Source organism: Eschrichtius robustus, chromosome 8 (genome assembly GCF_028021215.1).
Source record: "Eschrichtius robustus isolate mEscRob2 chromosome 8, mEscRob2.pri, whole genome shotgun sequence".
In the NCBI taxonomy this organism is placed as follows: domain Eukaryota; kingdom Metazoa; phylum Chordata; class Mammalia; order Artiodactyla; family Eschrichtiidae; genus Eschrichtius; species Eschrichtius robustus.
This window is the reverse complement of record NC_090831.1, coordinates 121,786,138-121,803,841: the sequence shown is the minus strand read 5'-3', so window position 1 is coordinate 121,803,841 and position 17,704 is coordinate 121,786,138. Positions and strand designations below refer to the sequence as shown.

Genomic DNA, 17,704 nt, shown 5'->3' with positions numbered 1-17,704 from the left:
AAGAAGTTAAATCGTGATCTACTTTTTCCTTTGAAAAGATAATTTTTAATTGAATCATATTTTTAAATATTCATCCTGTGCAGAACTTTTTAATGCATTATCTGAAATTCAAGTATATCTATCACTAATAAATTTATGTACATTATAACAACATGTTGAAATGTAGATAAGTATTACTAACATATTTGGCATAATATTATAAAGATAAGGTTCAGAGTGATTAAATTTGGAGTTAGTTATTTAATCATCTTCATTATGATTCTTATTTCAAGTATATATTTTTGGATGTGTCTAGCAAGCTATGTATAATGATCTATATTCAAGATAGAAGCTAATTTGTATTTATTGACTTATACAGTAAAAAAAAATGTAAGCTCCATTCTGTTAGAAGGGCAAGGTTATAAAATCCTATAGATGCAAAATTATAAATTTCACTTATTCATAATTTTAGTATCATTTTTAAGGTAATTGAGCAATGTTGTTTTTCATTTCAATCATTGAATCACTTGATTTTATACCTACCGAGGTCATGGTTGAGAGAAATGGTAACTTTTTTCTGCTACATTTGTAAGGAGGTGAATGATTAAGGAGGAAATAAGAATGATGCTGCCTCCAAGAAAACATGAATGATTTTACTCATTCAACAGGTATGTGATTTTTCTGTAGTTACAAATTCTGTTGAATGTAGGGGATAGGGATTATTTGGAACATTATCCTCGACTTTAGAGATACTTACTGACTTTTGGAGGGTACATGTATGTAAATTAAGTAAATATTGCCTAGTGCTAAAATAAAGAACTGACAATTAACTTTGGAATGGATGGCTTACTGTTTTTTTTTCTTTGTTTAATGTTCAATTTATTAAACTCATGAATCTAATACCCCAAACTGAAAATGATTTTTCTTGGGGCCTTTAAATATTGATTACAGATTTATTAAGCATATCATTTTAAACAGTTTAAACTAACTGTAATTATATATTTAGAACAGCTGATCCTTTTAAACACTTCGAAACCATAATTCACAAACATATAAAACAAAGGCTATAGAACTTATTGTTACAGTTTCACTTAAATTTACTCTAAAGCGTCAACATCATAGGTTTAATGTCTTTCTTATTTCTCTTCTTGTTTTTCTATATTTGTTTTTAGATACCCTCAGAGTTTCAGCATTATTAATTTTATTCCTTTCCTTGGGTCATAAAATTCTTAGCGGATCCTGAAGAAAAGATTACCTTATCAGAACTGCCTAGATTGCAGAACTTTGGTTTATTGACTGACTAATTCTTGATCATACTTGTTTGTTTCTCTCAAGGTGATTCTAACCCAAACCACCTTTCTATATTAAGCTTTTCTATAAAAGCTTAACTATAAAAATTAACTATAATTTTCTATAGTTAAATTACACCTATTAATGCCAGTGCGACTATTTCAGGCCTTATCTTATGCCTAGGGTTTTAATTTTGCAACCTAGTATTTATCTCTGATTTTAAAAAAAAATATATCACTTGGCCATTGTTATATATAACCTGTTATCTTATCATAATCAAGTATTGATTTTTGTCTCTTCGCTTTAAAAAGTTACACCTCCCTTATTAGCACTGAGGTTTAATCCCCTAGGGGTTGAGAGATTAAGTCTGTGTAGTTAGTGTTCCTCTGTAGGTCATCTGGCAAACACTGTGGAACCCCCTTTCTGGTTGGTTATTGTGGGCGCCCACCCAAACTGAATAGTCCTTCCTGTTCTTGGCATCTACATTTTCTGGGGCTATTTTTTTTTTTATTAATGAATTAATTTTATTTATTTATTTATTTATTTATTTATTTATTTATTTATTTTTGGCTGTGTTGGGTCTTCGTTTCTGCGCGAGGGCTTTCTCTAGTTGCGGCAAGCGGGGGCCACTCTTCATCGCTGTGCGCGGGCCTCTCACTGTCACGGCCTCTCTTGTTGCGGAGCACAGGCTCCAGACGCGCAGGCTCAGTAGTTGTGTCTCACGGGCCTAGTTGCTCTGCGGCATGTGGGATCCTCCCAGACCAGGGCTTGAACCCGTGTCCCCTGCATTGGCAGGCAGATTCTCAACCACTGCGCCACCAGGGAAGCCCCACTGGGGCTATTTGACTTACAGTGTCCAGTGTTTATTCTTAACAGATAAAGCAGACATATGACTGTGCTTTATAAACATACAAGATTCATAGAAGAAATAACAAACCTTCTTAATTATTAAAATCAATAAAAAATAAACATGATCTATTATAGTCACTACTTTCTATTACAGTCATCTTTCAGGCAAGCTTCATAATAAATTTTCTATTTTGAGTCATTTTGAATTCATGGTCTTTCACAAAACTCATCTTGTCCTATAAACCATGATGATGATTATGGTGGTGATGGTGGCGGTGATGATGATGGTGACGGTGCTTTTGATGCTCAAATTGTAACTTCATCCTAAGAGATGCATCTTTTTTTAAATGGGCAAGAGTAAACTATAGTGTTTAAGGATGCACATTTGGGTGATAAAACCAAAAAAACAAAAAACAAGAAAGTCATTATTATAAAAGTGAGGCTGTGAAGAAGGGGAAGGGGGTGTGACCAGAATGAAGCTCATGGAAGGAGCTTATGGAACAGGAGGCAAAGTCCTATTTTTTGACCTGGGCAAATATTTGATTCGTGTGTGTGTTATATCTGCTCTATGTGTAGAATAGTAATTTTATTTTAAAAACTGTCACCGTATGGTCACTGGGGGGCCCTTCATGTTGACTCCTTTATCCTTTATACACTGCCCCTAAAAAATATGGAACGCTTCATGAATTTGCGTGTCATCCTTGCGCAGGGGCCATGCTAATCTTCTCTGTATCGTTCCAATTTTAGTATATGTGCTGCCGAAGCAAGCACTGGCTTACTTTCTTTTGAGGGGATTAGGGAGGAGTTTCATGAAAACTTCATGGAAGAGTTTCTATTATTGGAAATGGATGGTAAGGCTACTTGAAATGAAGGGATTGTTAAGAATAAAGGAATGGAAGTTTAGCAGGTTATTTTGTTTGCATGATTTCTGCCCCTTCCTGAGCTCCTTGAACACATAAATGAATATATATATATATTCATGAATCCCCAGAGCTAAAATGCTCACTGTATGTTTGCTGAATGAACAAATGGACTACGTGTCCTTCAGTAAGAGCCCTTTGCATGCAGGAGATATGTGACAAGAGGTACTGGTTGAAGACAACTCATGAAGGACTCTGAATTTCAAGTTAAGAAGTTTGAACTTCATTCAGAAGAAGTTTATGAAGTGAAGAAGTGGCATAATTAGAGATTTCTTGAGAAGGTAAATCTAGCAGCTATGGGCTGTAAGTAAAACAGAGACTTGTTACAACATCCCCACAATAAAGATGTTTATCATGTGCATGGGCAAAATTTTAAGATAAATTTATATTAATTATACTTAGAAACCTGAATTATCTCCACTCAAAACCCAAAATCAGAGGGAGACAACTCAGAAGTTCAAATAGGATTAAGCTAGAACTGTTTTATTCCCATTTTGATACTCCATTCCATGATTTATTTCTGAAAAACTAAACTCATCCAGTCTTATCCTTACCTCAGTAATATTATGGCCCTTCTCTTTTTTGTCCCCATCTAGCTTTTGCTCCTTTTCTGAATTGCTCTTAACATACGCCAAGGCTTATTATTGTATATCTCTGAACTCTCCTGCTATGACTATATAAATGGAGAATGCAATCCGATTTTGAGACAGTCTTAAGTGTTCCTATTTATATTTCAGCTCCTCATGCACAAACTTGATTACGAATTATGTGTTCATAGGCATAGTTAGTGAATCCTCAAAACATACTGCAAGCACATCGTATTTCACTCACAGGAACAACAGAATACTGGCTGTCGTTGGTGTTTTACGAAGATATATTATTGAACCACAAAAAGAAATCACAAGATGAATGGTAACAGCACTTGCACTTCATCCCTGAAGGCATTGTGGCACTGTCAGTTAAACACTGGTGAGCACAACTTAGTTCTGATTTCTAACAGCATTATTGTCACTACTGACAACTCTACCTATTATAGGATAAGTGGGTTCTTCCCAGGAAGCCCGCAGGGCTAAATTGCATTGCACATTCTGTTCTTATGTACTCTACCTATTATAGGATAAGTGGGTTCTTCCCAGGAAGCCCACAGGGCTAAATTGCATTGCACATTCTGTTCTTATGTACAGCATCTGTGCTTCATTCATTTTTTTTCCTTGGCAATTGAACTCAGCATTAGAAAGAGTATTTGCTTATGAACCAAATGCATATATAAAAGTATATCAATGCGAAAAAAAAAACCCAACATAGTCATTAATATTGCAAATCTCTTCTCAAAACACTAGAAGAGCTTATGAACTCCCAAACACACTTATATTTTAGTGAAATGTTATGTCGTTACCGTAGAAAACAGTGCTTCAATCTAATGAATGTACAGAGAAAAATTGTATCTATATTAAGACCATTTTTCTCTAATGTGAGTTCCAACATTGGCACCAAATTTGTGTTTTCATTTGTTTGTTTTTGCAAGCTACGGTCTCTGGAACATAGCTGAGACAACGGTTGCTTCTCTTAAATCCATTTACTCTATGCCAGGGATAAAGAAGAGTTTTTTAATTCAACTTACAAACATTTTATTGGTCTTAATTGGGCTTAGAAATGTGTACTTGGGTGACAGTTCTGTTTAATAGATGTTGCTCCTCAATACATATGACTGGTAGCTTCAAAATCAAAGCATTCTACCGTGGTTGTTCATTTTCAAACAATAAGAATGACACAATGACATCCGTTAAAATAACACAAACAAAAAACACAGCCACCAAACCTAAACTACAGATGTTAGGCAGGATGGTGACAGTCAGGTGGGATCCACTCCTGCCTTGCAAAGAACCTGCAAATCCTTGATGGAGGGCATCCAGGGTGAAGCTACCGTACCAGTGACTATATTAGTAATCAAAGACATGATCTGATTTTAAAAGATAGTCATGAGGTTCATAGATGATACCGAGCTAAATAACGTAGGTATGTCAGGGCTTCTGCAGGCTGGAAGTGGGCCAGAAAGCAGAACATAGGCTTCCAAAGACAGGCCCAGTGGCATGTGAAACCCCAGAGTATAACCTTCCCTAGTTCAAGGTAAGCCAGGGTCCAAGCAATGTGTAAGGAAGAAGACCAGATGAAAAGGGAAGTGTCCTGGAGGCCTCTCTCTAAGGCCTACAAATCACATGGCCTTTTATGTACTATGCTTCCAACCCCAGATAACTTCAGTTAACACACATAAGCAAATGGAAGCATATTAAAAGATAAGTCACTCAGATGGTGAATGGATTTGGATGACACCACTTGAAGAAACTGGGAGCATGCGGCAGTAGAAAAGTCAGAAGATGGAAATACAGTAGTTGTCTTCAAATATCTATTCTTTCTACCCCTTGAAGACAAATGTGAATTGAACTTAATCCCTGCCCTCCAGTGCTCACTTGTGAGGAATAAACATATGTAAATACATAACCTGAATTAGAATTCAGTACTAGAGTTAGATGAGATACCAGTGTCCAAGGTAGTTGGGGAAGATTCACAGAAGAGGTAACATTTCTGGGGGGGGGGGGGGGGGGCGTGTCAGAGAGGATAAGTGGCAGTTTGTTAGATGGAGAAGAGTTATGAAACTCTAGGATGAGGGAAGAGTAAAGTCAAATAATAGAGCTGTGAAGAAGCAGGTGTGCATTTGGGAATAGTGTGTGCACTCTGGCTAACGATCAGGGTGCCTGGGCCAGAGGGAGACTTGGGAGATAGGTGATGCTGGACTTACGCGTGGACCAGAATGTGAATGACTGAGTGCCATGTAAAGACATCTGGGCCTTGCACCATAGAATCTGAAAAAGTTTTAGAAGTTGCTTGAATTTGTTTAATGAAATCAATAATCTCAATGAAGCTGGAGTTAAATGGAGAGAAAAAAAATCCACTCTTACTCCTGCTGTTTCTCAAGTGAATGATATTTTAAAGGAACATTAACTTACTTAGTAGCTAAGACAAGGATCTATTCAATTTAACAAGGTGTTATCATGATCTAGGCAAGTTGTTCTTTCATGAAACGACTTAAAATTCTATTTTAAAAACTGAAGTTCTACGTTTGATAATGTTACTCAAAATGTAATGAGCTGGCAGAGATACAAGGTCTTCTACAAGTCCAAAGGAGCTGATTTCTGAAAAACCAAGCTATAAAAAGCAGTTCTATTTCAGTCTTTGCTGGGGGCCTCCTAAGAGGAAGAGAAGAGCCGTGCAGTGAAAAGAACCTGCAAATCCTTGATGGAGGGAATCCAGAATGAAGCTGCCATCCCATCAAACACCTTAGTGATCAAAGAAATTATCTGATTTTAAAATATAGTCACCCAATTCATAGATCATACCGAACAAAATGAGTAAAAACACCCTCCTGTGGTGTCTGCCCTTCTCATCTACGGGACATGAGGAGCCAGAAAAGAATTTCTGTTAAAGAAGAAGGCTTCTAACAGACCTGTAAATACAAGCTTGCATTTACATGATTTTGAGTACCAGTATAATTGAGCTTTCTAGGCTACATAAGGAATCATTATTTTTCTCAGACTCTGGAAAGACTAGTCCTGTTGTTATGAAAAACCCTTGAAATAAGGGTCAGTTAAAGAGTTTACTCTGAAAAACAATGATAAATATCCATGATGATGGAAATGCTAAGTTAAGACAAGGAGATGCCTAAACCCAAAATGTTTTATTAATTGGAAATGAGTGTCTTTGGGGGAAAAAAAATGCATAGAGAAGCTTGTGTTTGTCACTGTGTCTGTCTAGTACTACCCCCTTCCAAAACAGACTTCACCCCGAGTTCGTGCTGAGGGGCGGCCATAGACGGCCATGTTTATACCTCATGAGCTTGCATCGCGGCAGACAGACCAAAAGGGCGCCACTTCTACCTCTGGCAAACAGGGCCACCACGATGTAGAGCCTGAAGAAGGCACCGGTCACATTTTTTTCTACTTAAATGATCTCCCTGGAGTTAGGCATTCCTCAGCCCAGGTTGCCCATTGACATTACCCTACTGGAAATGGCTTACCAAAAATGATTTTGCACATAAAGCTATCCCCCCCGTCAAAGATTCCTGGAATCTGACCAGATTCAAAGAGACCACTTACCCGAGGCATTCCAGCTGAAAGAAGCAGACCTAAAACCTGTAATACATACCTTTGAGCCTTTTACAGGAGTAGCCTGTGAATCACAAGTGCTGCAATCACCCAGGTCATTTGTGAGAAATGCAAACTCTCAGCCTGTACCCTGAGAGGTTCTAATTCCCGAGGTCTACGGTGAGGCCTGTGGGTCATGATGAACAGCCAGGGCTGAGATCCATTGCTGGAGCAGTGCCATCCCATAGAAACATAAAGCAAGCCACAAAGACGAGGCACATTTGCAAGTTTAGATTTTCTGGTAGCCACACTTAATAAAAGGATAAACTGGTGGCTTAATTTTAACAATATATTTAATTTAACACAATACATCCAAAACACTCTTTTAACATGCAATGAATATGAAAAAGTTACTAGTGAGATATACTGCACTCTTTATTTTTCATAGGAAGTCTTTGAGTTTTTCAAGCACTCCATAGACACATGTGGCCAGCACTAACATAATGCACAGCACAGACAGAGAGGGAAGTTGGGATTTTCTGCTTTCATTAAAGCTATTGTGAGTCCTAAACCAGCCCCAGGCTTGAGTTACCAGGCTACATTGGTCTTTGTTATTCTTCCCTCTTAACCCCATGGCCTGAAACTCCATATCTCTCATCCCTACCACTTTTACCTACTAAATTCCTATCTGTCCTTAAATTTCAGCTCAAATAGAACTTCCTCTTGCTTGGTTGCCCTAGTCCCTCTCATCCCCCAACGCTGACACCACGAAAAGCCAAATAAACATAGCAAACAAGAATGTAAACAAAACCCTGAGCACCTAGTTTCATGTTTCCTTGTTATATACTCTCAGAACACTGTGTATCTTTCATAACACTGTCACGGTTGGCTATACATTTATTCCTGTGGTTGATCATTATTGACTGGCTCCTTCTCCCTGAGGGATGGTACTGGATCTGTATCTTGCAGAGGATGTATATTCAAAATAATTATGTTGAATAGGCAAATGAATTCCTAGTTCTTGAATTGAGCCTTGGAAGATTCATATACACACACACACACACACACACACACACACACACACACACACGGTATTTCTTTTCCTAACCTTAAGGGCCAGAAGGAAATTTAATGTGAGGCTAACTAAGCTCACTTACGGGACCACCATGAGACTGGACATTGCTAGGAGTTTCCTTCTAGGGAGGGAAGCCAGGTAACATTCATTTCTGGTAAATCACCTCATGAGATCTCAGAAAATAAGGGACCTGAGCCTTGAAGGGTCTAGTAATTTGTTGTGAGTTTTTTCTCATTCTAAATAAAGATTCTACCTTATACTTAATTTTGTATTTGTAATTCGGTATTCCTTTTTTGTAAAGAGTTCCCCCAACTCCAAATTGTATGACACCTCATGTTCCACAAAGCCTGGGTCTACCCCTGCAGAGAACATAAAAGCTTTAATCCTTGGATCATTTTGTACATTAGGAAAAAATTCAATCCTTTTCCAAAAATTTGGATTCTAATGCTTTGTATTGTAATGACTTTTCTTATCAAAGTGAAGGGTCAGCACCAAGGAGGCTACATACAGGTTAATGGTGCCAGATTTCAGGGGAGAGTGAAGGGGTGTGTGCATGGGGAGGGGTGCATCCCACTGCTTCTTACACAGCCCTAAATACCATTCTGTGAAGACCGGAAAGACCACAGGGCTGACACCAGATTTTCCTTGGGCAAATTGTACTCTCCTTCATTAGGTTAACTTCACTAGTTAGAACTGAAGATTGGGGGGCTAGGGAAATGAAGATCTGTATAATCTAAAACATATTCAGCAAATACAAAATTTAGGGGAGTACTATCAAAAATTAAGCGCAGCTTGCATGGTATTCACTCATTCACACAATAAGTGAATTCCTATGAAATACAAACAGTATGGTAAGTGCTGGGGGTATAATAGGAGGCGAATGGATCCCGTCCCTGCCCTCAGCAAGTCTAGAGTCAGAGAAAGCATCACTATTACAGGAGTTCAGAACAACAACAGAATGATAACCCTGGTTGGTGTGGTTAGGTAAGGCTTTATATAGAGGGTAAATCTTGAAATATATTTGCAAGGAGAGGAAAAATGTGTACAGTAAACATGAAAGTAAACAAGATCCTAGGGGAGGACATCACCATCAGAATTAAATTAATAAAATAATCTTACCATTTTCTCTATCATTCATTGTGTGTCATCCAATGACACCAAATCATAGGACATCATTAATAATGTTTCTATTACCTTTATTTTTTTTTTTTATCTTTTTAAAGATTTGATTGATTGATTGATTGATTGCTATGTTGGGTCTTCATTTCTGTGCTAGGGCTTTCTCTAGTTGCGGCAAGCGGGGGCCACTCTTCATCGCGGTGCGCGGGCCTCTCACTATCGCGGCCTCTCTTGTTGCGGAGCACAGGCTCCAGACGCGCAGGCTCAGTAGTTGTGGCTCACGGGCCCAGTTGCTCCACGGCATGTGGGATCTTCCCAGACCAGGGCTCGAACCCGTGTCCCCTGCATTGGCAGGCAGATTCTCAACCACTGCACCACCAGGGACGCCCCTATTACTTTTATTGTTATCTTTTGAATGTCCATGCTTTTTTTTTAAACTTTATTTGTTGCGATATTTGAAATATTACAGGAATACGTAATGTTCCTAGACTTAATAAATATAATTTTTATAGCAGGAATAGGCTTAGCAATGTATAAAGCATGCTGCCTGGACTACCATAAGGCACACATTTATTCGAAATAAACTTCATCTCTTCTCCTCTTGGCCTGATTAACAGGAACCTGGGATTGAGATGAGCAGGAAAGTCAGGAGGCCATGGAAAATCTGCTGTTGAAAGTGAAGCTTAAGTAGAGATGAGTTTGATGTGTAGCCTTCCATGCCCCTGTGAATCCTCACTGTTAAGTTGCTTTAATTTCAAATCATCTCTTCTTTTTACCATTTAACCATCATGCTATCCTAGACTGCTAGATAGCTTTTGCTGGAGAAAATGAAATAGCTATTCTCTAACCTTTAGAGATGTAACACAGGAATACACAACAAACAAAAAAAACAGATAAGTTAGAAACTTAAATGAACTAAAGTTAGAAACTGAATTTTGCTTATGATAAATGACTTAATAAAAGAGAGTAAAAAAACAACTGTTATAACTACTCCCAGACCCCCAGTTCTGCCATAAAAATAATAATTAAATCCAACAATAGGCTCAAAATCCCATTTTATTCACTGTAATAATAGATAGGGTTTTAAAATCATTTTTATGAAAGCACAAATTTCTCAGTGAATAGAATGCTGCAGAATTGCTCTTAGGCTGCAGAAGTATCCTAGCAGGACTCTGTTCTTTGTAGTACTGGTCTCAGAGCACTCAGATACTTGGAGCTCCTGCAGCACGGAGATGGTTACCTACCAAAGACCCCAGTGCTGCTTCACCTGCCCGGGTCCCTCAGGATGATACATCATGCAGGAAAATGACTAAATCAGGCCTCTACAACTTTTTTGTACAATTGAAAATTTTAAAAAGGTGGCCTACTGGCCTCATAACTTGGTCAATTTAAAACACATTTGTGAACACTAGAAAGTAGTGACCCTTATTCTGGGTGTTCACAGCCCTGCTTGGCAGGGGCTCAATTTCAACTCTCGCTTACCCCTTACCGGAGAGTTCTTGTGCAGTGAACTACCTGTGCAACTGTAAGGGTGAACTCAGTCTCAATTGCCTAAGAGATGGTGCCCTTTCTATAAGCCAAGACATGTCTCCTCAGAAGTTTATTGCACTTTGCAAAATTCTCGACAAATGATAACCTTCTTTCTATCTAGAATTTGAAACCTCTGTCTAGAAAATGCAGAGTTTCTTTATTTTTCTGGATCTCAAGATGTCTCAGAACTGCTTAGGAGCAATGGCATAATCAAGCAGGGGGACGCTGTTGAATCTATAGCTCTCTTGAGGTTCTGATGCTCTAACATGTCCTGCTTCAGGCTGCCATGCGATTGTGATTGGCATTTTTGCGATTCCTGCTGTAAAGGTTCTTGCAGCTGTAAGGGTTCTGTGCAACTGCTCCAGGCTGGCCACTTTGGAAGTTCCCCAGGTATAAGTCTGGTGGTCTGACCTGTGCTGGTGGGAACCAGTGAGTGATGGCTGCTCTTCCCGTGGCTCATCCACTCCTGTTTGGCATTCCTTGTCCACAATCCCTCAACTTCTTAAAATGTTTTCCCTCCCCACTTTAAACTGTGGGATCTTTTTTCCCCCTCCCCACCTCATCCTACCATTCTACCCAACTTTGTCATGGAGGAGAACGGACAAAAAAAAAAAAAAACCTCATTTACGCTAAGTATTTGTATTTCAAAAGTTGCTTAAAAATACTTCCTACAATAAATATCTAGTTGTAAAATTCCATGCTTCTTTGGGCAAACAGTTTTGGATGAGAGTGCTTTTCCTAAGAGCCTCATATAACAATATGAAAGCAAGAGAAGATTCAGGCTCTGCCCGAGGTCTCTCTTATTTTGTGTAATCATCTTACATGTCTCTACTTCCTCTGCTTCTATTTTCCTTAACTTTAGCCTTTTAAAAATAGAGTAGGTTCACCCCACATCTGTCTGTGCCTGTCATATAAATGTCAACCAAATAAAGCAAATTCATTGCTTATATCTATAAAGCTTCCCAGGTTGGAATCCAGAGGCCTTCACTGACCTCTGGGATCAGGTTTGCTAGATGCTATATCTCCAAAGACTCAAACAAATACACACACTCTCTCTCCCTTGTATGTCTTACTTGCAAACTGTTTTTTCATTTTATTCAAAGTGATTCCCCAAAGAATGAAACAGATTTAAGATTTTTTTTAGGGGGATAGAGAAATGAGAGAGAAGGTCATTTAAATATCAAAGTATCCATATGTATGACTCAAGCTAAATTGAAGGAACTGTGTGTATTGGTTTCTATACTGTAACAGCATGAGGCCCCTTAGCCTAATTCACTCCTTCTGGGTACAGCACCTTCAGAGTGAAGGAAATAAAAAGATATTGGAAAAAACATACCATAATGTCACTCTAACACTATTTAATACTATGTATAAGTCAAAATATTTCAGGCAAATCTTTGATCTGGTCCAAAGAAAGGTAGTAGATAAATTATAGTGGAATCCTGACATGTTCCTGTAGTCAAGTTTGTTTTTTCATTAAGGAGGAACACTGCTTACTTATACCAGTGGTTAAAAATAGATAATTTTTGATTTAAACTATTACTTGTTAGAAGACTTCACAGACTCCCAGATAATCGCTATACTCAGAAGCTACTTTTTATATTTATATTTTTTTATATTTATATTTTTTATATTTATATTTTAACTAACTCATTGCAATATTTGGTTCATTTCCTAGTGTTTCTTCCTCTGAGGACACCGTCTGTAGAAAGTTACTGCCTATATTAGTTTGCTGGGGCTGCCATAACAAAGTACACAAGCTTAAACAATAAAAATTAATTTTCTCACAGTTGTGGAGGCTAGAAGTCCAAGACCAACTTTGGTTTTTTCTGAGGCCTCTCTCCTTGACTTGCAGATGGCTGCCCCCGGGGCTGTGTCCTCACACCATCTTCCCTGTGTGTGTCTATGTCCTAATCTCTTCTTATAAGGACACCAGTCATACTGGATTAGGGCCACCCTGAAATCCCCATTTTAATTTAATTTAATTACCTCTATAAAGACTCTATAGCTCCAAATACTGTCACATTCTGAGGTACTAGGGGTTAGGATTTCAATATACAAATTTGGGGGGACACAATTCAGCCAAAACACTGTCTTATACTTAGTTCCTTTCTAATGCTTAAGGTTCTATTTTCAGTCATTCCCCAATCTTCTCTCCAAATGAAATCAGTGCAGTGTTTTAAACGTTTCAAACTGAGTCATAAGATTCTTAACATACTCCACCTTGACTATCACTACCCTCCTCTGAATTTAGCTTAAGTCTTACACATTCTTTTTGGGTCGTGGTCCTTAAGAACAGTCTGCATTTTACAATAAAATACTATTATCTTTTCTTTGTAACTTTTGCTTGGCTCCTAACACAGTGCCTTGCTCATATTAAGCACTCAAAAATCTTTAAATAGGATGAGTAGAAGAAATTTTATTATTATACATGGCTTTAATAATAAGTGTTATAATCCTGATTTATGTCCAGCTTCTGGTTAATTATGACTCTCAAATCATCTCCTGCTTTTCCAGCAACTAACTAATCATTTTTATTTGAACAGATGCTTACCCATCTGTGGTTCATCAAAACCTTTCAAAATCATTGTCCATTGTTACAAAATTCTAGGTAACTGAGATTTTCAAACTTGAAGATTTAAAGCAATTGGTTCTCATCATACCCTACATTTTTAATATTAGCCTCAGCTAACCATTTTTGCATCACTGAATATTTATGAATTACTTTTCCATTTTTTTCCCTAATGAATATAATTTTAAAACACCACTTGAACATCATTAGTGCTGAAAGGTCACTTCTCTGACCTACAGATCAAAAAATGCAATAGGAGAAGTTGTTCTGGGTGACAGTAAGACTTCTGTTTCTATCCCCTTACCACTTGACAAGAGCCAATATGGAGAAATTTCTTCTCTAGAGCTTCAAAATATTGGGACCAGCCCTAGTTGCACAGCATGAGTGCGGAGACTTTTAGAAATGCAAAAACCCAGGAATTGTCTTAGACCTTTTGAATCAGAATGCCTGGGGGTAGAGAGAGTATGTTTGAAGCTGCAATGGCAGTTTTGATGCACAGTCAGAGCTGAGAACTTTTGCTCAACAAAGAAATAAGGAACTGGTCCTTACATGTACATTGCACATTGGAATCACCTGGGGAGCCTTAAAGCAAGCTGCTGCCTGGGTTTCACCCCACTGCCTGGGCATCAGGATATTTAAAACTTCCCAAGTGCTTCTAATGTGAAACCAAAAGGACACACTAATGAGAAATTAGAAGGGCATTACTAGTTATATATTTTTAAAATATATTTGAAAGTTAAAATTATAACACTAGGACTGATTCTGAATAGCATGTTTATTACAAACGGTTCAGTATGACTTGCCAGAGACTGTAAAACATGGGCACAGCAGTGGTTCTCGGCTCTTAAAGTGTAGCTGCTTTAGATCAGAATCCCCTGGAAGGCTTATTATAACACAGATTGCTGGACCCAACTCCAGTTTCTTTTTTTTTAAATTTTTATTGAAATACAGTTGATTCACAATGTTGTGTTAGTTTCAGGTGTACATCAAAGTGACTCAGATATATATATATATTTTTTCTTTTTTAGAATCTTTTCCATTATAGGTTATTACAAGATACTGAGTATAGTTCCCTGTGCTATACAGTAGGTCCTTGTTGTTTACCTATTTTATATATAGTAGTGGGTGTCTGTTAATCCCAAACTCCTAATTTATCCCTCCCCCCGCTTTCCTCTTTGGTAACCATAAATTTGTGTTCTATGTCTGTGAGTCTACTTCTGTTTTGTAAATAAGTTCATTTGTATTGTTTTTTTTTTTTTAGATTCCATATATAAGCGATACACATTTGTCACCATTTGCAGCAACATGGCTGGACCTAGAGGTTATCATACTGAGTGAAGTAAGCCAACTCCAGTTTCTGATTCACTCATTCTGGGGTGGTGCCCAAGAAGTTACATTTTTTACAAGTTGCAGGGTAGTATGGATGCTGCTGGTCCAGGGACCACACTCTGAGCTTCTACTTCCATAGGGAGGTGGATGTCCTTTCATGCGGATGAGACTATTCATTCCACCTCCCACATCTTGCAATGAAGAGACCATCGCCCCAAAGTATATGCACCTGTTTTCAAAGAACATTCTGCAAGATGCACACTACAAGATATTCTCACGGAATGCCATGTTCCCTCCAAAATCTGAGAAAAAATAGGATTTGGCAGAATCATATGTTATCCTTCACTATTTTCACATACTCTAAAATATAATAATAATAATGGTAAATTAAAGTGTGGATACTACACCTTTAATCTCAATTTGTCATTTTATGCTCACTAGCGTATTTTCAGAATTTTTCTCCCCAGTTTAAATGAATGGTTGGAACTCAATTCAAACTGTTGAAGATAATACATAAGCTAAAAGAATTCTTTTTTAAAACTTTTCACCATATAGTAAAAGTGTTTGTGATGCTGTGACACTAAAATTTTTTGCCATATATTAAAAGTGTTTTTGATGCAGTGGTATAGACTTCTATATGGCATCATACCTTGGGCTTTTCCATGAAATGTAACTTGGAGACAGAAATAGAAAAATATTTAGGTTGTTTTTACTCATTAAATTCCTACATTAACTGTCCTAGGGGATATCTCTTAAATCCCCGAACACAAGTAATTGGGCATATTTTCTTAGATCTACCTTAAAGAAATTTCATGTTAAATTGCAAACTAAAAAACTATGACCTCTCCACCTTTCTTTAGATGTGGCTCATTACCTCCCTCTTCTCCAAGGTTGACTTTCCTCCTGTTCTGGATCTTTTCCATGGTTTCCTTGGAAAGACATGTTCTGTTTAGCAATCCATGTTACTTTCCAAAGCCTCTTTACTTGCTGATTGATTCCAACATGTTTGACTCAATAATAAATCTAATCTCTTCCTTTTTGGGGGGAGGAAGGCAGAGAGGATGGGAGAACAACTGAAATACGTATAAATACTAAATGTTCTCAAAATTGAGTTCATGTTTAAGGACCCTGTATAACCTAGAATTTTATGTCATCTGGCTTCTTTCAAAAGCCTAATTGTGAGAAGTCATATTTAGGTTAGATAATATAAAAACACAGCATTCCCCACATCTCTCAGTATTCTATATTTGACATTTGCATTGACTTATCCTAAACCACAGAATGCCTACACCTTAGAACAAAGAAGCTTCAGTTACTGGGATTCACTTTTAAGACTACGTTCTTCGCTTTTATTGAAGCCTTTTAAAACAACAGCAACAACAACAAAAAGTCTTATAAGCACTGCTTTCTATTTGCTATGATGTCCTCCATATAAGAAAATTCTCTTTGAATTTTACCCTGTATAAACTGTTTATCTTCTCTGAAAAACTTGTATTTAAAAAATTATATATGTTTATAAAATATTAAAATTATATAGATATATATATATTTTTTTACCCAGTTAGGAAACTCAAACCTTACTTTATTTCCCTCTTTTCCGTAGTATTATCTTCATGTAAGATACTAATTTCCCTATTTCTACATCACTGAACTATTTTAAGGAAAAGAAAGTGGTTGCATCGGTGATAAAATTCCAAAAGAATCTGGATACCAGAATTTAAAGAAAAATAAAAAGGAGTAAAGAAATGTACCAAGCAAAGTGCCCTATGATTTTCCACATTTTAATTTTATGTAATCTTCAAGCCTACTCTGACACTAGATATAGCAATCTCTGAACTGATGCCCGGAGAAGTTCAGTGATGTGCCCTCAGCTAGGTCCCTAGTGCCAACTAAAAATTGTCACTCACCATCTGGTTCTATAAGAAGTCACTAACCACCTTAGTTGCTGACCTTCAACACACCCTGAAAGAAGTTCAGGGTGGAGGTCAGGAATGAGGCACTCTGCTCTGGTAAAAACTGGCAGAACAGGCCTTCAGATATTTTCAGGAGTAGATTTTATGAGCCTTATTTCTTGCATCTCCTCATATTTAAACAAGCACTAAAATCATTAACGGAGACGTCTGCTCCTTGTGACTAGCAGAAACCTTCCGCCAAACTGTGTGCTTCACTGCACGTATTCCCTGTTCACTAAAATCATATATATACTGACCTCCCCACACTCCTTCTGAGCAGTTCCTCAGAGCCATCTGAGAAGCTGTCTCCCAGGCTATAGCCCTCATTAGGCCCCAAATGACACAACTCACAACTCTCACATTGTGCATTTCTTTTAGTCAACACTAGTAAACTTCAGGGAACACGTTCAAACACAGTTTTCTGACTATAGCACTCATGCTAATTTTACTAAATCATCCTGGAAGGAAACAAATGGAAACCACACTCATTTAATACAATTCTGTGGCTTGTACCTCTAGATTATCACATGAAAAGATCCCTTATTTCCATTTCCTTTACACGTCTAGGCAGGCCATGCCTCTTCTTCCCACCTCTGTGAGTTGTTAAAAGTTTGGTACAGAAATGTTTGACCCATCAAGGGAAAAATAGTGATTGTAGAAAAGGGAATGTGGAAGCACGTATGGAGGCTCAGGGGACTAAAAGCATTTGCTTTTCCTCTGGAATTATTGGAGACAGCAAGGGGTAGTGAAAAGAGCACTAGACTTGGAATCTGAGTCCCCACTGTCACCAAGTACCTACACGAGCTTAGGCAGCCACTTCTCCAGCCCTCAGTTACCTCATCCGTATTGTTTATTTAACAAGACTTCATCATCATTGCACGGTACCAATCTAACACTAAGGTGTTCAACTTGGGATTCTCCATTTGCACTCATTATTTGAATCAAACAAC

The 17,704-nt window shown here is 37.8% G+C and overlaps 1 protein-coding gene and 1 non-coding gene across 2 annotated transcripts in view; both read right to left on the bottom strand.

Annotated features, from left to right (window-relative positions):
- CNTNAP2 (contactin associated protein 2) overlaps window positions 1–17,704 on the bottom strand; it is a 1,784,833-nt gene that overhangs the window by 993,001 nt on the left and 774,128 nt on the right. The window lies entirely within an intron of this gene.
- Window positions 2,783–2,889, bottom strand: LOC137768951 (U6 spliceosomal RNA). The gene has a single exon (XR_011074871.1). It is a non-coding gene; the product is annotated as a U6 spliceosomal RNA (small nuclear RNA).